The sequence below is a fragment of the Sinocyclocheilus rhinocerous genome, unplaced genomic scaffold (assembly GCF_001515625.1).
Source record: "Sinocyclocheilus rhinocerous isolate Xijiao unplaced genomic scaffold, SAMN03320098_v1.1 scaffold1246, whole genome shotgun sequence".
Classification (NCBI taxonomy): domain Eukaryota; kingdom Metazoa; phylum Chordata; class Actinopteri; order Cypriniformes; family Cyprinidae; genus Sinocyclocheilus; species Sinocyclocheilus rhinocerous.
This window is the reverse complement of record NW_015630543.1, coordinates 474,846-491,984: the sequence shown is the minus strand read 5'-3', so window position 1 is coordinate 491,984 and position 17,139 is coordinate 474,846. Positions and strand designations below refer to the sequence as shown.

At 38.9% G+C, this 17,139-nt stretch overlaps 1 pseudogene; it reads right to left on the bottom strand.

Annotated features, from left to right (window-relative positions):
* Positions 1–8,371: 8,371 nt before the first annotated feature.
* Positions 8,372–17,139, bottom strand: part of LOC107740528 (vesicular inhibitory amino acid transporter-like) — a 10,463-nt pseudogene continuing 1,695 nt past the window's right edge.

The window sequence follows — 17,139 nt, the reverse complement described above, 5'->3', positions numbered from 1 at the left end:
GGAGCGTCCCCGAACTCAAATCGTAAATATCAAACATGATTTTAAAAACGGTTAAGATTTGAAAATTGTCTAGTGTGTGGCCAGCAAAAAAAATATATAAATGAAATAAATAAATAAAAACAAACAAAAAAAATTTTCCCGGATGTAATCATCAAAACAATGCCCTACCATATTGCAATGCATCAAAGCAGTCAATCCAACAAAGTTCTGTCATAAATCACATACCATTCATTGCTGAACTTTCTACCGTCTGTTACTGGAAATTACATTAAATTACTGGTTGATATGTCCCGATCTCAATAAAGTTTACACACGCTTTTGGTCCGTGAATTAGATCTCGCTCGGGACGCGCGCTGTCTGTGGAGGTTTGGCCAGGACCGGTTCCAGAATTAAATCAACATATTTTATGTTCAGTCCATTGCCAATCACTGCTATTTCGAGAGTGAATCCTGCATTCACTTAGTCATGAGATGATTCACAAGCGTGCAAAACTTGTGAAGTGAGTGAATTCTGACAAAACGTTTCTGATTGGCCATTGCGTTTAAGAAATCAACAGATATGTCTGTGATTGGTTACATTGCTGAATGCTGCAAAAACACCTTGAGGGTATTTAGCGCTTGGCTAAGCTGGAGCGGGGCCGACATCAGGGATTGCATGACTAACAATTTGGGGGGGCAATTGGCAATTGCATGACCACAAGTGTGTGTCGAACTTTTCATTACTTGATGGGACACACTTAGAGTGCTGTAAAAATGCAAGTATTTACACAACTTTATTTTTATTTTAAAAACTTTGCATTTTAAAATCAACCTCTAAATTGCAGTTGCAAGTGTTGTACAAAATAAATATCACCACTACTCATTTTTGCACCAAAAAAAGTGCTGTTTTTTCTACCAAATTATGTGTAATAATATGTAATTATTATATTAATATTTAACTTACATTGGAAAGGTTTCCATGACCTCTCGCGAGATCTCGGAAAAAATCTCATGATTTATTCCAAAACATGATGCATGATGGGTTACACTAAGCCTGGAATAGCGCTCCGGTGCGGTATTGGAGATAGTGTGGATTTAGTGTGCTTTAAGGGCACTGTTCTTTGGCGTGTTTGCTCACTTACTTCCTGTTGCACACACTCACTCTCAAGTCCGCAAGTGTGGGTATTTGGGCAAGGCAAATGTTTCCTTTGTCTGTGTTTATCAGTTGCCATGGTTCTTGATTTGCCCTCATGTGTTACACACAACATGGCCAATACTAGTTGACACATTTACACTGTGGATTGTGGAAAGATGCTCAGCTTTTATGCAATTTAACAGTGAAAGACCCTGAGCAGCACCCAATCACTGTGAGGTGACGGCAGTAACATCTGTCTTAAGTGTTTCGAAATCTGCTGTTAGAGCTAGAGTTTCTACTGAAAGTAAAAGTGACGTGACATGTGGCCAAGTATGGTGACCCATACTAGGAATTAGTGCTCTGCATTTAATCCATCCTAAGTGCACACACACAGCGTGAAAACACACCCGGAGCAGTGGGCAGCCATTTATGCTGCGGCACCCAGGGAGCAGTTGGGGGTTCGGTACCTTGCTCAAGGGCACCTCAGTCGTGGTATTGAAGGTGGGAGAGAGCGCTGTACATTCACTAAAGCGCTGGATTTAGTGTTTAAATCACATTGTTTTATTACTATTCAAAATATAGAAGTAACAGGCAATCATCGAGGTCCAAGTGCTATGTACACTGTAAAAAAAAATCTGTAAAAATAAGGCACAATGTACTGTATTAATGTGAAGGAATTTTCCGTATTGATCTTTTACAGGTGCAATTTTGTACTTCATTGCATTGTGCTTTAGGGATAATGGAAATGTCTGTAAAGTTAATGGATAATGCCCTGGCATAAAATTACATATATTTTTTTCTATTTTTATTTATAAATAAATATTTATATCAATTTGTATTCATATTTTTTAACAGTTTAGCAGTGCGGATGACTAGGTGATACAATTGCCCTTTATATTTCCAAATTTTATGTTTTTACTGCAAAGGCAACAATCTTGAATCTCCACTGATATTGTAAGTCTCGATGAAAGAGCTTGGAAAAATACGTGCTAGACCCAAAAGAGACATCTAAAAAGGAAATGAGGAAATATTCAGCCATTCACATAGACAGATAATGATTATACATAAAATGATATCTAGTGGAACATTTTAGTATTACAGGATTCACAGTTACAAATAAATTGCTGACAATTCATAAATTGCTGCCCATGAGCATCAGAAATTCATGAAAAAATCATGATGTCCTGTTGTCCATGTGTACAAAGTTTTGTAAAGACTGGATGTTGTGGTCACCAGATATGGGCCATTTAGTCATTATGGGCCACAATCAAAAAAAAATATATATAAAAAATGTTCAAATATTTAAAAAAAGAAAAAAGATTCATTTTTAATGGCTTTGATATAAATTGCCAAAAAAAAAAAAAAGCAAGTCAAAATTACATATCCCTTGATCAAACTGTTGTACTTAAATGTGCAATGCTATTAAATGTGCTAGACTATTTAATTTGCTTATATCTTACAAATGCTTTGATATCAACTAACGTGTATTAAATTGACACACTATGTATAATTTTAGCATTTTGGAAATACAGTTTGCATCTTTCTGGCTGTAATCGTGCATATATGCTGTATGATGATTTTACTGACTGCTGAAAGCAGTTTATGTGCACTTGCTCTACATTTTATCCATATTTTACATCACACACTGTTGGCTGTGCTGGCATTCGGCAATGCTTTGATAAATCAATCAATCTTATGAGTGTCTTCCTCTAAGCTAGTTCCTAGAATAACATCAGTTTAAGATTGGTCCACTGAACGATTCAGAAGTATTCCAAACTGTCCTACAAATCCCAGGACTGGCAGCACTGCTCTGAAATGAAGGCAGACGCCCTCAGAGGAGCACTTGGGTTTTTACAAGTGCACATTTCATGAGACAAGTCTGAGTGAAGTTTTCCAGAGCTCCACCTTTAATAATCTCCCGTATAGGGACCCAATATGTTATCAAGACTTTCATCATAAAGCTTCTGCTGCGTTAGCTGAACATATGTGCTTTGTCCTCGTTTAAAGACATTAACCGGCTGCGTCGGAGAGAAGGGAAAAACTCTTCACCTCCGCAGTTTCCTCATTATTCTCAGCGCCCAGTAAATGGATTTGCAATTACGGCCTGTCTGCAGCGGATCTTGAGTAATTGTCCTCCAAGTCGCTCAAAGAGTTTGCGGTGCATTCGCTGACCGTGTCCGTATTATTCCCCCTATTGATTACGCATGATGAAGGGCCATTACATCTCATTATTTGCGGCGCCACTAGATACGAGACCGCACGGGGCTCCTGCGCCCGCGACCCCGTGCGCCTCGAGCCCATGTTGCGACCCCAGCCGAAGCATGAACGCTTCAAACCAGCGGCTGATATTTCCTCCCTCTTCACACGGTTCTCTAATCTCGGTCCCCTGCAGCGCAAGGTTCCTCAAATCAGAGCAGGTCACATTGCCGCGCGGATAATGCGGCAGCAGCGCGCGTGGGCTGCCGGAGTTACACGGAGGTGGTAAGTTGCAAAACAAAGACCCTAAGAACGAAAGAAAAAACGACTGAGAAAAAGGAAGACAGAAAATAGAGTGAATGCACTTGAGACATGGGCGTTTTGCCATGAAAAACGAAAGCGTATTGAATCTCTTGCCTGCGGATTTGGCTGCGTTGAGAGGCTCGCCTGCCCGTGCCAAGTTCACAAATCCGCACACATCTGTTTGCGCGTTTGAGTCTGCGCTGGCTTAATGAGATCTACTCACACAGACCCGCTCCGGTCCCAGCAGCTTTAGCCCGGATCTGCGCTGATAATGTTATTCTAATTAGAAAGAACACATAACAGCAGTCAGAACCTTAGTGGCGACATGTGCTGACCTCATCGACATTATTACAGCATTTACAGCAGAGTTAGACCCTTCACAAAGCTTTTTCTTCGTCATTTAGACATTAGAAACACAGAAGGGAAATCGTGTAAGCCTTGTCTTGCATTTAGTTTTTTCTTACCCCACTGGCAAACATTTTTTCCCCCCCCTTTTTTAAATCAACTCACCAGATTTAGCTATATTTGTACTTTTACAGGCATGTCTCACTGAATTTGTCACTGAATCGAGATGCCTTATACGGAAATGTAATATATGACATATGTTCCCTTTCAGTCGGTCACTCTCGACGTCACGTCGGATGACCGACGAATTGGGATCTCGCTTAGAGAGACCAATCCACTTCGAGTGTAAACTAAACGAGCCAATGCACATTGGCATGCGATTATTGCATCCAGCTGCTGCTGATCACAGCGTGAGTATAAGTAGGCAGCCGGTGCAGCGCATATTCAGCTTTTCGCTTCGGAGCCGAGCGATCACATCGTTCTGCTCCTGACTACTCTACTGAGAGAAGAAGACTGAACGAGTTCAGCGCGCTCTTTGGAGCTCTTGGTGTTGGCGGTACAGTGCTTCAGCGGTAGTGTTTTTTTTCGTGTCAAATGGGTTTCACACATCAGGCTTCACTACCTCCTGTTTGTGTTGCAGGCGGCCATTTTGAACGCGATTTTGTGTATTCAAGGGTATGTAAACTTTTGAACGGGGTCAAGTATAAAAATTCAGTTATTATTTTTTCTTGTGGAGTATATATAAACATCTGTTATGTGAAATAGCTTATTCAGGACAGTACTAAATAAAAAATAACATGCAATTTTCATGAGCTCTCTCATTTTGTTAAAATTATTAACATATTTGCATATTCTGCAATGTATGTAAACTTATGAGCACAACTGTATATATATATATATTTATTCACCCATCCATCCGTTCTCCAAACTGATTGTCCTCTATAGAGTCACAGGATGCTGGAATCTACAAAATGAATGCAGCTGATTTTCAGAAATGCTGTGAGATCAGTAAAGCTCTTTATATCACAAACACACTGACCTTGCCAACTTCACCCCAAAATGAGGTGAGCATATTCATAACATGTTGTGCCTGGCTTGTTTTAGCATCAGTGACTTATACCAATGTAGTCACAGTGTGTTTCAGGGTTTTGATTTGAAAATACTGTAAGCACAAGGAGAGGAGAAAATTATGATATAAGTTATATGGACTTATTTTATGATACATTTGTGCAGCATTTAAACATTTAGGAGGTGGACACATACCCAGCATAGTGCTTGATAGAAGAAAAAAAACTATACTGAGTAAATAATGACAGAATTGTCATATTGTTGAAGTATTCCTGTAAGAATGCTTGAGCTTTATTCTGAGGCACCTTTGCATGGCTGCATGTTATTATTATCAGTGTTCATAAATGAAGCTGTCAGGAGCTGTTCTCAAGGACTCACTGCTGGAACTGATTGATTCTAATATTATGTTTGAGTGTGTGTATTTATGGATCCTCTCAACATCCTTTTATGAACAAAAGACACTTTGTTCCAGAAGAAACTGCTGTTCATTAGTTGGTCATCTAAAATATTCAGTATAGAAATGTCTATGTCTTTCTTTCTTTCTTTCGACTTTTCTCAGTCTGGAAATTAAATTTTACAATTTTGTATGTGTGTGTTTATGATCGCAGATTATGACTAGATCAGTTTGGATTTCACATTTTTAAAAACAAATATTTAAATAAATACAAATCTAGTATTTTATATTAAGCAATTTCTTCATCTTTGATGAGTGTAATTTCATTGTGTAAAATGTCACTGAATTATTGTTTGAGGAAAAATAAAATCATATTTTTAGACATTTGAAAGTCAAACATTGTAACAATATTTACTGCATCAGACCCAAATTCACTGACATAAGTTCAGTTTGAGCATTTCATAGACATTTGAGGAAGTATTAACAACAGTCAATAGTGAAATGGCTTTAAAGGTGCATGGCGCATGGCGCATGACATTCTGGAATACAACTGTCAACAATTGAATGAATAAATCATACAAAGAAATCAATCAAGAACATTTAACATCCATTCAGTTCACTGCAGTATAATAACTGTCATTTAGACATTTCAGATTAAGTTCTATTAAATTTAGGAATACAAAAGAAAACAACTCCTTATATAATTGTATGATTGTTTTTTAATGGTGTTCACAGTCTCTCATGGACTGCTCCACCTTTGCCTGCTTTTGTTTTTGTTCCCACCACCTTAAAAAGTACCAGGCGCTGCATTTGAAGATGCTCTGCTGTCTCTCCAGTTGGAAAGGATACAGTATGATTGGCCTCACCACATTCAGTCCGTTTCACATTTTTCGCTGAAAACCCATCGGTAGCTTTGTTTTTCAGGGAATTGACTGCAATTGACAGGATCCAAGGACTGTCAAGTGTGCATAAGGTTTCCTATCTTCATTTGAATTCTTTGTGTCCATCCACAGCACTGTTAAAAGATCTCTATTCTGCCAAGCCGAGGTGCTTTTGGACTAGTGCCGCTGACACTTCACAAAAGTCTCCACTGCTGGGATAAGATTTCTACTTGTAGATTTCATCACACACCTTCTCCAAAATGTCCAATTTCATTTTTGTAGTCACAGCCTGTCATTTTCCTTGAAGGCATAGTTTCCTTTTTCTAACTGGAGTTCAGCATCAAGAGAGAAACAAGGAATATTAAATTGTTTTATATATTTTTAGTGTAAGGCTGTGGTAAAAACATTGATTTATTTATTTAATGTTCACAACACAGCAACACTGACTCAACCAATGGAGTGAGATTAGGGCGGGACTAACGTCATTGGTTCTCGAGTGGTTGTTTATCAGTCACTATGCATATATGTGAATGAGATTGGAGAGTGTTTGCGCTGTGTGACTTTTCCTTCTCTGTGTGACCTTATTTTACTATGAACAAAGGTGATAGATTCCTCGAGCAACTTATTTTTATGGCAACAGTGTCATAGATTGGCTTGATGGGTCAGATGTGTGGATTTTGTTTGACTGCAGATGTAAAGGGGATGTAAAACATATTCACACTACAGTGGACTATACCCAGCCAACAGGAAACATTCTCACAACATTCACAAACGTTGCATAAATGTTAGGACAAAATGCGCTTAATATAATGCTTATGGAACGCTTATAACTTTATTAATATTTGATATACTACGTTCTCATTACATTTAGAAAACGTTATCAGAACAACATTTTTAGAATAACCATATGATGTTATTTGTACTTGAACGTTCTATGAAACCTGTTTGTAACCTTTAAATAACGTTCTAATCATGACAAGAAAACTGGACTTTTTAACATTCTTAAAATATTACAAATAAACATTCAAATAGTGTTATATTCTAGGTGAAAATAGAGTTAGTAGAAGATTTAAGGAACATTTTGTAAATAATGTTCTAATCATGACAAGGAAAAATAACATTTTAACTTTCCTAGAATATTACAAATAAGCATTGAACAAAAATAATATTTTGGGTAAAAATACAATTAGCAGAACATTAAAAAACACACTTTTGCAACCTTTAGGTAAAGTTTTAATCACATAAAGAAAACGGCAAATTTCAACGTTTTAGAAACATATCAAAACAATGTTCCCACAACCTTTTATATATCCTAAATCTGTTACTCTGGTAAATGAAAAGAAGTATCTGTTTCTGAAAAATCATATTGAATCAGAGCATGTGAGGCCATACATGTTATGAAAGTTCATGCTGCGTATATTATCAACTTTCTTTATGCGCTGATGCCACTTATGCAACATGGGCTGCTGGGTAACATTCACCAGTAGCTCTACAGCTATGTAGTCATTACTTAAATAGGTTTTCATTGAGAACAGAAGAACTGGTTACTGATAAAGACTTGAAGACTCTTGATCACGACTGACTGTTTGACCTTGATGTTTGTCCTGCAGGAGCAAATCTATTTTCATAATGATATTCTCATCAACGCAGAGAGAGAAACACACAAACTGAGGCAGTTGTGAAAAAGTGCTGTTTCAGAAGCTCATAATTTATTAGCCTATTAGCTGCTAGCAGTATGTCTATGATTTGTTTTTTACATGAAGTTAACTGACTGTCGAAAGTTGTTTACTGCGATCCAGAGACAGCGAGGGAATAATAAACACACTGTAGAACAGGATCTCGTGTGCTTTTCATGCATGATTGGCCTGGTAAGTGCCTGAGCAATGAACATGGTGAATTATGACAACAACACTCGACGCTAGATAACATTTCACAGTCAGATTTGTGGAAGGAAGCAAAGCAGGCTCATTAACCTCCAGACACAGCTCCGTTTAACTTTATTAACAACCAAACACCACCAACCAGAGCAAATGGAAACGCAGACTCACAGACAGAGAGCATGATTTGCTATCTATTTGTCTTCAAAGGCTGTTATCATTCCTTTGATGGAACATATAACCCCGGAGATGCTGCAGAAACAGCCCAGCAGTAATATCAGCAGGTCCAGAATCCTGCGGCTCACGCCCAGCTGAGTCCATTTCAGCTGCAGGTGGAAGAGCGCTGGGAGCAGAAGCGTCATGGCCGCCCCGGTCACGCTGCCTGTGAGGCCCATGAGGAGGGATAAATGAGGCACGTACAGCACCATGATGAGGGTGAGGAGGAGGAGGGATCCACGCAGGAGTCCACTGCTCGGACCCTTCTGTGGACGGGTTGAGCTTCAGGACGCCCGTCTGCAGTATTTCTGCCGCGGCGTAGAACGGCAAAGGGTACGAGAGGAGAGCCTTTGCCAGCAGACACAGGTTCACCACCATCCGCAAAGCGGTGGGCAGGTTATCTGTTATCACCTAAGAATAAAAAATATATATTTAAGGTTCATGTAGCTCAAACAGTAGAGTGCTAGTTATGCCAAGGTCATGGGTTCGATTCCCAGGGAACGCAAGAACTGGTAAAATGTCAAATCTCTACCTAAAAGCATCTGCCAAATGCAAAAATGTAAAAATGCATAGTTCACCCAGAAAGAAATGACAGCCCTGTTGAAAAATCCAGCATATGCTTGTTAGGTATGTTTTGAAGCATGGCTGCTGGTCATGAGCTGGTTTAAGCTAGTCATGTGCTCGTCCTAAGCTGGTCCTGAGCAGGAGCTAGTTGCTTAGGACCAGCTCAAACCAGCAGCCATGCTTCAAAACATACCTAACCAGCATATGCTGTTTTTTTCAACAGGGAGTGGCATTGCCATGGTGTGGAAAAAACAGCTTGGATATGTTGCTAAATATCTCCTTTTGTGTTCTACAGTAGAAAGATGGCAGCTTATGTTCCCACCCTGTTAAAAAAACAGAATATGCTGGTTAGGTATGTTTTGAAGCATGGCTGCTGGTTTGAGCTGGTTTAAGCTGGTCCTTAGCTGGTCATGAACTGGTTTAAGCTGATTCTCAGCTGGTCATGTGCTGGTCCTAAGCTGGTCCAAAGCAACTAGCTCCTGCTCAGGACAAGCTTAAACCAGCTCATGACCAGCTAAGGACCATCTTAAACCAGTTCAAACCAGCAGCCATGCTTCAAAACATACCTAACCAGCATATGCTGGATTTTTCAACAGGGCAGGGTCCTGTGTTCCTAAGTTAGCCTAACACCAACCCTACACCTAACCATGAGAACATAGGACCCATTGTCATGTGTTCATCATTTGTCATATAAATCTAGGGAACATAGGAATAATGTCAGGATTTTTATTTCAATCTGGGTGGACTATGCCCTTAATACAAAGCAAACTTGTCTCAAGTTTGGTTTTACACTGGATGCCTTTCCTGACCCAACTCAGCATTGAAAGCATCCCCAGTGCTGGGATAGATTCACACTCACACCTATGGCCAATTTAATGTATCCAATCCACTACATGCTTTTAGACTGTGGGGGAAACCAGAGTACCTGGCTGGAAGAAACCCACGCTGACACTGGGAGAACATGCAAGCTCCACACAGAAAAGACTCCTGGCTTAGCCAGGACTCAAACCTGAGGACCTTCTTGCTGTGCTACCCACTGAGCCATCTTGGGCCATCCTGAATAAAAAGGAAACTTGAGCTATAGATGAAGCTAAAATAGTCCACAAAATTGTATAAATCAGATTTAATTCTTAATTTCAAATCTTAAATTCTCATTAGGTGAACCACTTTTGAAATCACATCAGTAATAAAACTCCAGTCATGTCCCACAAGACGTGCACTCACTCGGCAATTTAGATGGCCAATTTTAATGTTGAACACGTAAAAAATTTTTGACTACATGGAAACATTTGCCTTTTTTTTTACTTTTGAAGGAATGGCGTTTCAAATGCACCTGATGTGTTGCTGGTAGGTATGTGGGGGCGTGTTAGAACGAGCTGTTTTAGGTAGGAGTGGCTGACTTTTATTACTTACTTTTATAAAGAATATCTCTTTGGATTTGAGACTTTAGTCTTTGCAACTTTACAGATCTTCTTTATGCACCAAGAGCTTGTAACACTCCAAAGAGAAAGGAAAAATTGAAATCGCATCATATGACCCCTTTAACATCCCATCGCCATCCACTACGTAGGGCAGGAATCTCCAATCCTGCTCCTGGAAGGCCACTAGCTGGGTTTCCATCCAAAAGTGAAGCAAATCTTTTCAAAGTTTGTTAAAAATTAGTTGTGTTTCCATCAAGCTGTTTGAGCGGATGATGGTGGTATTGGTAGCCTAGTAACCAACAGTAAATAAAAAACTGCAAAGACACCATAAGCAGAAACAGCCGATTGGAAAGACACCACATCAGCCGATTAGTTACATGTGTTTCATTTTCGGTACGTCAGAATTTATTTAGCAAATGCATCTCCATCTCCCATTATTCACATTAACTGGTTTTCACACAAGTCAAAAACCACCTCAAGTAGGTGTTACTTTTTTTTTTTCCTGCGAATTAAGGGATTAAAAAAAAAAAGAGAGATGCACCTTATCGCATCATGGGTCACCAATTCCAGATCCAATTGCTTTATCAGATACCAAAAGTACACAACAAACGGTGCTAATAATAACAATAATACACTCACTGTGTGCTAAAGTACTGCAGAAAACTTATGATTCTAACCTTTATCTCCAAAACGAAATCTCAATTGGCCAGACAGTGATTCATCTTTTATGAATTGTTGCAATATTGGTGTCTGGTACGCAGGAGACTGTAATGTACATAGTGAGCTTATTCTCACTTGAAAGTAGAGGCTTGGGCCCGGAAACAGTTTTCGATATGTCACAACTTAACAAGTGGCTTGCTTATTGTGATTAGTATTAGTGCTAAAAAAAATTTGGACCAAGCAAAATGTCGCACAACATTACATGCATTTTTTCTGCTGTATGTAGTTGTAAGCTGGTAAATAAGTGCAGCCTTCAACTACAGTCGTGTGAGTGATCAGTGCACCTCTTTGGTTTCCTCTCCCCAAGTGAGGAAGGCCACGACGGAGAACACTGTCTTCAGTACGCAGGCCAGAGCGTGAGTCCAGTCTATCATGCTGTTGAAGTCTAGCCTGTCGGTCATGCTCTCCTCCAGCGTAGGCAGGTAGATCTGTGATGTGTAGCTAAAGATAATCACCCCCACTGCAACCTGGAAGCCCTCGAAGTCCACCACTACCGCACTCAGCCTCTTACTGGCCCACTGTGGTGACTGACCGAGCCAGTGAGCAGGAGAGGCTCAGACGCGACACCACCCGCAGGTCACGGATCAGCATACAGGGCACCAGGATGAGAAAGGTGATGGCGGAGCAGGCCGCCGGGGTCAGAGGCAGGAAAAATATGCTGTGGCACATCAGGTTACTTCTGACAACCAAGTATAGGATGCACGTCATCAGCAGTTCCACCACCTGCGTGGCGTTCACCACCTTGCCCCCGATATAAGGGCAGATGTGTCTGCAGCAGGCTGTTCTCGTCCTCTTCGTACAGGCAGGACACCAGGATCTTTCCGGTGTAGCTACAGATGAGCGCGGCTAACACCAGCAACAGCAGACCCATGTACCCACTCTGCAGCAGGGCATAGGGCAGACCCAGCACAAAGATACCCTGAGAAAACAAAACATTACTTTTACTGTAATTTCTACTGTACTTTTACAGCAGTGGACGGGAAAACATGCCATTTGGCCCTGTGGTTCACTATCACTATCACTATGTCAATTACTGCAACTTTGAAAGTCAATTAGGCATTTATATGAGGGATGAGTGATTTGTCACTCCCAAAACTTTGCTGTGTGTGCAGGATATGTGGCCATTGGTCCTCTTAGCGCCACGAAAAACAAAATTTTTATTCAAATTCCAAATGGATTATAGTCTAGAAAGCACGCAAATAGCGTTACCCTTATAATCACTAAAAAGCTGTCACTCACTTTATTTCATCTCAGTCTCACAAAGTTTCGTTTAGTGCTGTCAAACGATTAATCGCATCCAAAATAAAAGTTTTTGTTTACATAATATTTGAGTGTGTACTGTGTATATTTATTATGTATATATAAATACAAACACATGCATGTATATATTTAAGAAAAATATGTTATGTTTAGATATTAAATTTATTTATATATAATATAAAATATAATAATATAAACATATAAATGTATATGTAAATGTACATGTAAATACATGTAAATATTTTCAAAATATGTACTGAATGTGTGTGTGTTTATATATACATAATAAACAAACACAGTACACATACATATATTATGTAAACAAAAACTTTTATTTTGGATGCGATTAATCACGATTAATCGTTTGACAGCATTAGTTTCGTTATAATCAGTCAAGTTTTCTACAGTATACAACAAATCTCTTATTTACATTGTGTACTTTTTTGTGACAATGAGAGGATTCGTGTGCATGCAGAGTTTTGAGTGATCAGTGAATTCTTAAATGCAATGTGCAATCAGAGGTGTTCAGGAAATCAACAGGTTTGTCTGTGATTGACTACATTACTCAAGGCTACAAAACATGTTTTAAATAGAAACTTTTGAAGCTCTCCAGAGAGCAAACACAAATGCGAGGTTGCCAAATCTGTTCACCAATATTCTATTACAATTTCAACTGAGGATGCTCTTGCTTTCATTTGAGGGTGCTTTTTCACTGCGTAAAAAAAGGGACATGTGGCATGAGCACATGAGAACAGTGTCAAACACTTGAGTTGGCTGCCCTGTTAAATTTGTACAATGTTATTTCTCCGTTTTCATACAATCAGCTTAAGCCTCTCTGAAGGTTATGTTTGGGTTGGAACTTCGAGCTTAGTTTTTCTCTAAAAATCATAATTTTTTTGTTTTAATCAAATCGCATGAATTCACATGAAATTGTCAGCGATGGGGCTCACACATTACACAACTTTTCACTAGGAAGAATTGCTAACAGCTCTCCCTTGTCTATAAACTTTGTTTCACAACCATAGATCTATTATGACTCTTCCCCCCAAACTTTCCCGTGCCCTGTATCTGGTCTCTCATTGGCTGTGGGTCATCGCCAATGTCATTTCCAGTCAAAACAAATGTCACACTTCAGGACTGTGAGGACTGCATCAGTGCTTCTCTCAGATCGTGTCTTTGATAACACATAGGCCTACAACACGATTGTCACTTGCGTGAATGAGCACCGATTTGCCTTTGATTTTATGCATTTTGTGCACAGAAATTACGGCAATATCACGCTAAAATTGTGTGGCGTGCCCAGCATAACCTGCGTGTCTTTGGACTTTGGGCGAAAACCCACGCTGACTTTGAGGAGAACATGCAAACTCCACACAGAAACGGCATCTTGGACTAAAAGTGTGAGGTAAAAGTGTTACCCACTAAGGTATTATTATTATTTCTTTTATTGTTACTTCTAAATCCAACCATCCATTCTCCAAACCGCTTGAAGGGCCGCATGGATTCTGGAGGCTATCCCAGCATCTCAGCCTGGATGGATGGTCAGTCCACCACAGGGCTCACACACACAGACTTCTCCCAAGTCATTTTATGTGAAACGTGAGGCAAAGTTGATACTTAAACTAACCATAACTGAGAACTCCATTAAGTAATGAAGAGGAACCTCTGAGCACATACAGGGTTGGTGCTAGTCTGCATATAAAGACCACTAGGAGAGATGTTACAAACACACACACACACACACACTCACAGCCGCACAGCAGATGGGAGTAATGAAATCACACCCTCTCACACACCCTGCACTAATGAAGTCGCAGTCATCTCTAAAGAGGCGCTAAGTGACAGATATTTTATCTTGACTGTAATTGTTGGTAAATTGCTTTGTGTTAGACACAATGACTAAAGATACAACACTGCATTCATTTCCTCTCAGGATCCTAATGACTGTATCTCTCGTGAACAAACGACAGCTGATCATTCACACACAGAGACACGGCAGAGAGAGAAAGAGAGTGCAGAGCCTAGTGAGACGCACTTTTAGGCTTCATAGATGCTCTTCTGACATGACGGCTGTACCAAATGGTAGCTGTGTTGGCCAAACTCGAAGGCAACATTGCTTGTGTCTTTCACACTTAAGGCAATCCCAGAATGCATTGTGACAAGCTCTGTGAAAAGATGGCATATGGGGTCAAAAGAAACATGGTGAAAACAAAAATGTATTTAATTCAATAATTATCAAGTGAAATCAACTAAAAATGAACAATTTCACCCAATATTTGTGTGTTATGTAATGCTTAGTAGAATGTCTAAAGTGGACTATCGAAATAAAGTGTAACCAATTTTAATGCTCATTATGGAAACATGTTGTTAGCTTAGCAACATGTTAATGTCAATTGCAACTCAAAGTTCTACCATAAAGCAGCTCTGCAGTGTGTTCATGTTTTTACTGCATCTGACCTCGACGGACTGAAAAGAAGAAATGGACCAGAGATTTCCACTCAAAAAAGGCGGAGCCCTAGAGCCACACCCACCCATTGCATCATCACCACTGACCAATGATGGTTGGAGCAAACTTTTCCAGAAACAAGCTGTTTCGAACTCCAAACCTTGGTTTTGCCCTGATTTTGTTCAAAATTACGTCACACCAGTTTGTTCTTAGATTTTACTTGAAGTATTACTCATTCAAACTGACAAAAGTTTGTGACCCGCATGCTGCCATTTTTGCTTATATGCACTCAATTCTGGACTTTTTTAATCCAATCACCTGAACCCTAAATGTCATGTGACACTCAGCTATCCTGAGACAGAGCTGCAAATCAGCTGCTTATGAGGTTCACTGGAATGCTGCCTATACAGACAGCAGAGAGCAAGACCCCTCACTACAGAAGAAAGACAGATTCACAGACAGTAAGACAGGAGCGTGAGAGACAGATGGGTGAAGAGGGAAAGAGAGGCACGTTATGCTATAAAGTAAAGCAGAAGGATGCATTAAACAAGCTCAAGCAGCAATAACGAGCTGTGTGATCATTAACAGCTCTAAATATTACCCTCAGACTCAAATGGGAGCGAACAGATGAGGTAATGGGGTGTCATTCACATAAACAAGGATTTATGCTGCCATAAAGTAAATAAGGCATATTCAATCACACACAAACACTTGTGCAATCATTCTAAGCATGCAGAATCTGAGGTTAGGACCAGGTTAGGCTGATGATCTTTTACTTAAAGTTTTAATTTAAGAGCATAACAGGCAGCACTTCCCAAACACCCCGGGGTGAATTAACTTTACACTACTGAGTGCAGTAATTCAGCGCTAAAACATGCATCACTAACCACCGTATACTAATCTAATTCTAGATATATTGGTTACACTTTATTTTGACTGTCCATCTTAGACATTGAAAGTAACTATAAGTAACTTTAAAACTACATGTCAACTAATTCTTATTAGAGTATTAGGAAACTGTTAGATTAGGGTTAGAGTTAGTAGAATAAGTTGACGTACTTGCAAAGTTACCTATAGTCAGTAGAAAATGTGTCGATGGACTATCAAAATAAAGTGTTAGCAGATATTAGGCAGACAGTCTACTGATACTCTAATGACTGCTAGTTGTACACTGTAAAATACTGCAAAGAATTTACAGGATTAAAGAGTATTATTTTACAATAAATGACTGTAGTCAGAAATTTACTGTGAAATCGATGCATGCTGGGTCATTTTCTTACAAATACTGTTTTACTGTGAATTCACATTATAATGTATGTCTTTAACTGTGCCACTGTGAGAAATTTGTTTGTTTACTGCTGTAATTGTTTTGAAGTCACCATAATGGTGATCAGTGTTTGATCAATGGTGATCAATGGTGATCGCATTTGTTTGGAATCTTGTCATGTCAGAAGAGTGACAAATGAAAACATTTGTCAAAATGTTGACAAGTTAGAATATGAAATAAGCTAATCGCCTGACTTTAAGTTAGTTAGCATGACCATGAAGATTTTATTTTAGCATTATTTAAGCATGAAAATTAATCAATAACCTATTTCATATTCATAACTGTTTGTGGATGGATCTTTCACAATAGAGAAGCAACTGTTGAGATGCGTATTTGAAAGATGTGACTTCAATACTTGACATACAAAACACAAAAATGGTAACGTTCAACAAATAAAAACAACACTTAAAACATAAGCCAACATTACAAAATGAACAACACAAACTGCTAAAAGTGAACCATAAACAGGTTCAATGGTACACATAAAACCAACAAGAATAAAAAACAAACAAAAAAACAACAACTCTACTGCATGATATATTCATGCTGCATTGCATGCTAGGAGCCTTCATAGCACATATGCACTGTAGAAACACAGTATGATGCTGTTTATTTACAAGACATTCCTGACAGTGCAGTTAGATACAAGAGAAGTCCCTCTGTGAAATTACTGTGAACTAATGCAAGTATTAACCTGGAATATACTGTCATTTCATTCTGAAATCTTTAACAGTGTAGTTGCAGTTACTTATAATTAGTAGAATGTCTAAAGCTGACTATTGAAATAAAGTGTTACTTTAAAAAAAAAAATAATAATATGACAAAATGTTTTGAGGTTTATTCTTAAAACAAGAAATAATATGTGCATATTTGGTATAAAAATGTATCTTAGATAACTGCTTCACAAGTACTTGTTTTAAAGATGTTTAGATATTTTATTGTAAAATAAGTCATAAATACTGATTGAAAAAAAAATGATATACAGTAATTGTTATAAATAAATATTAT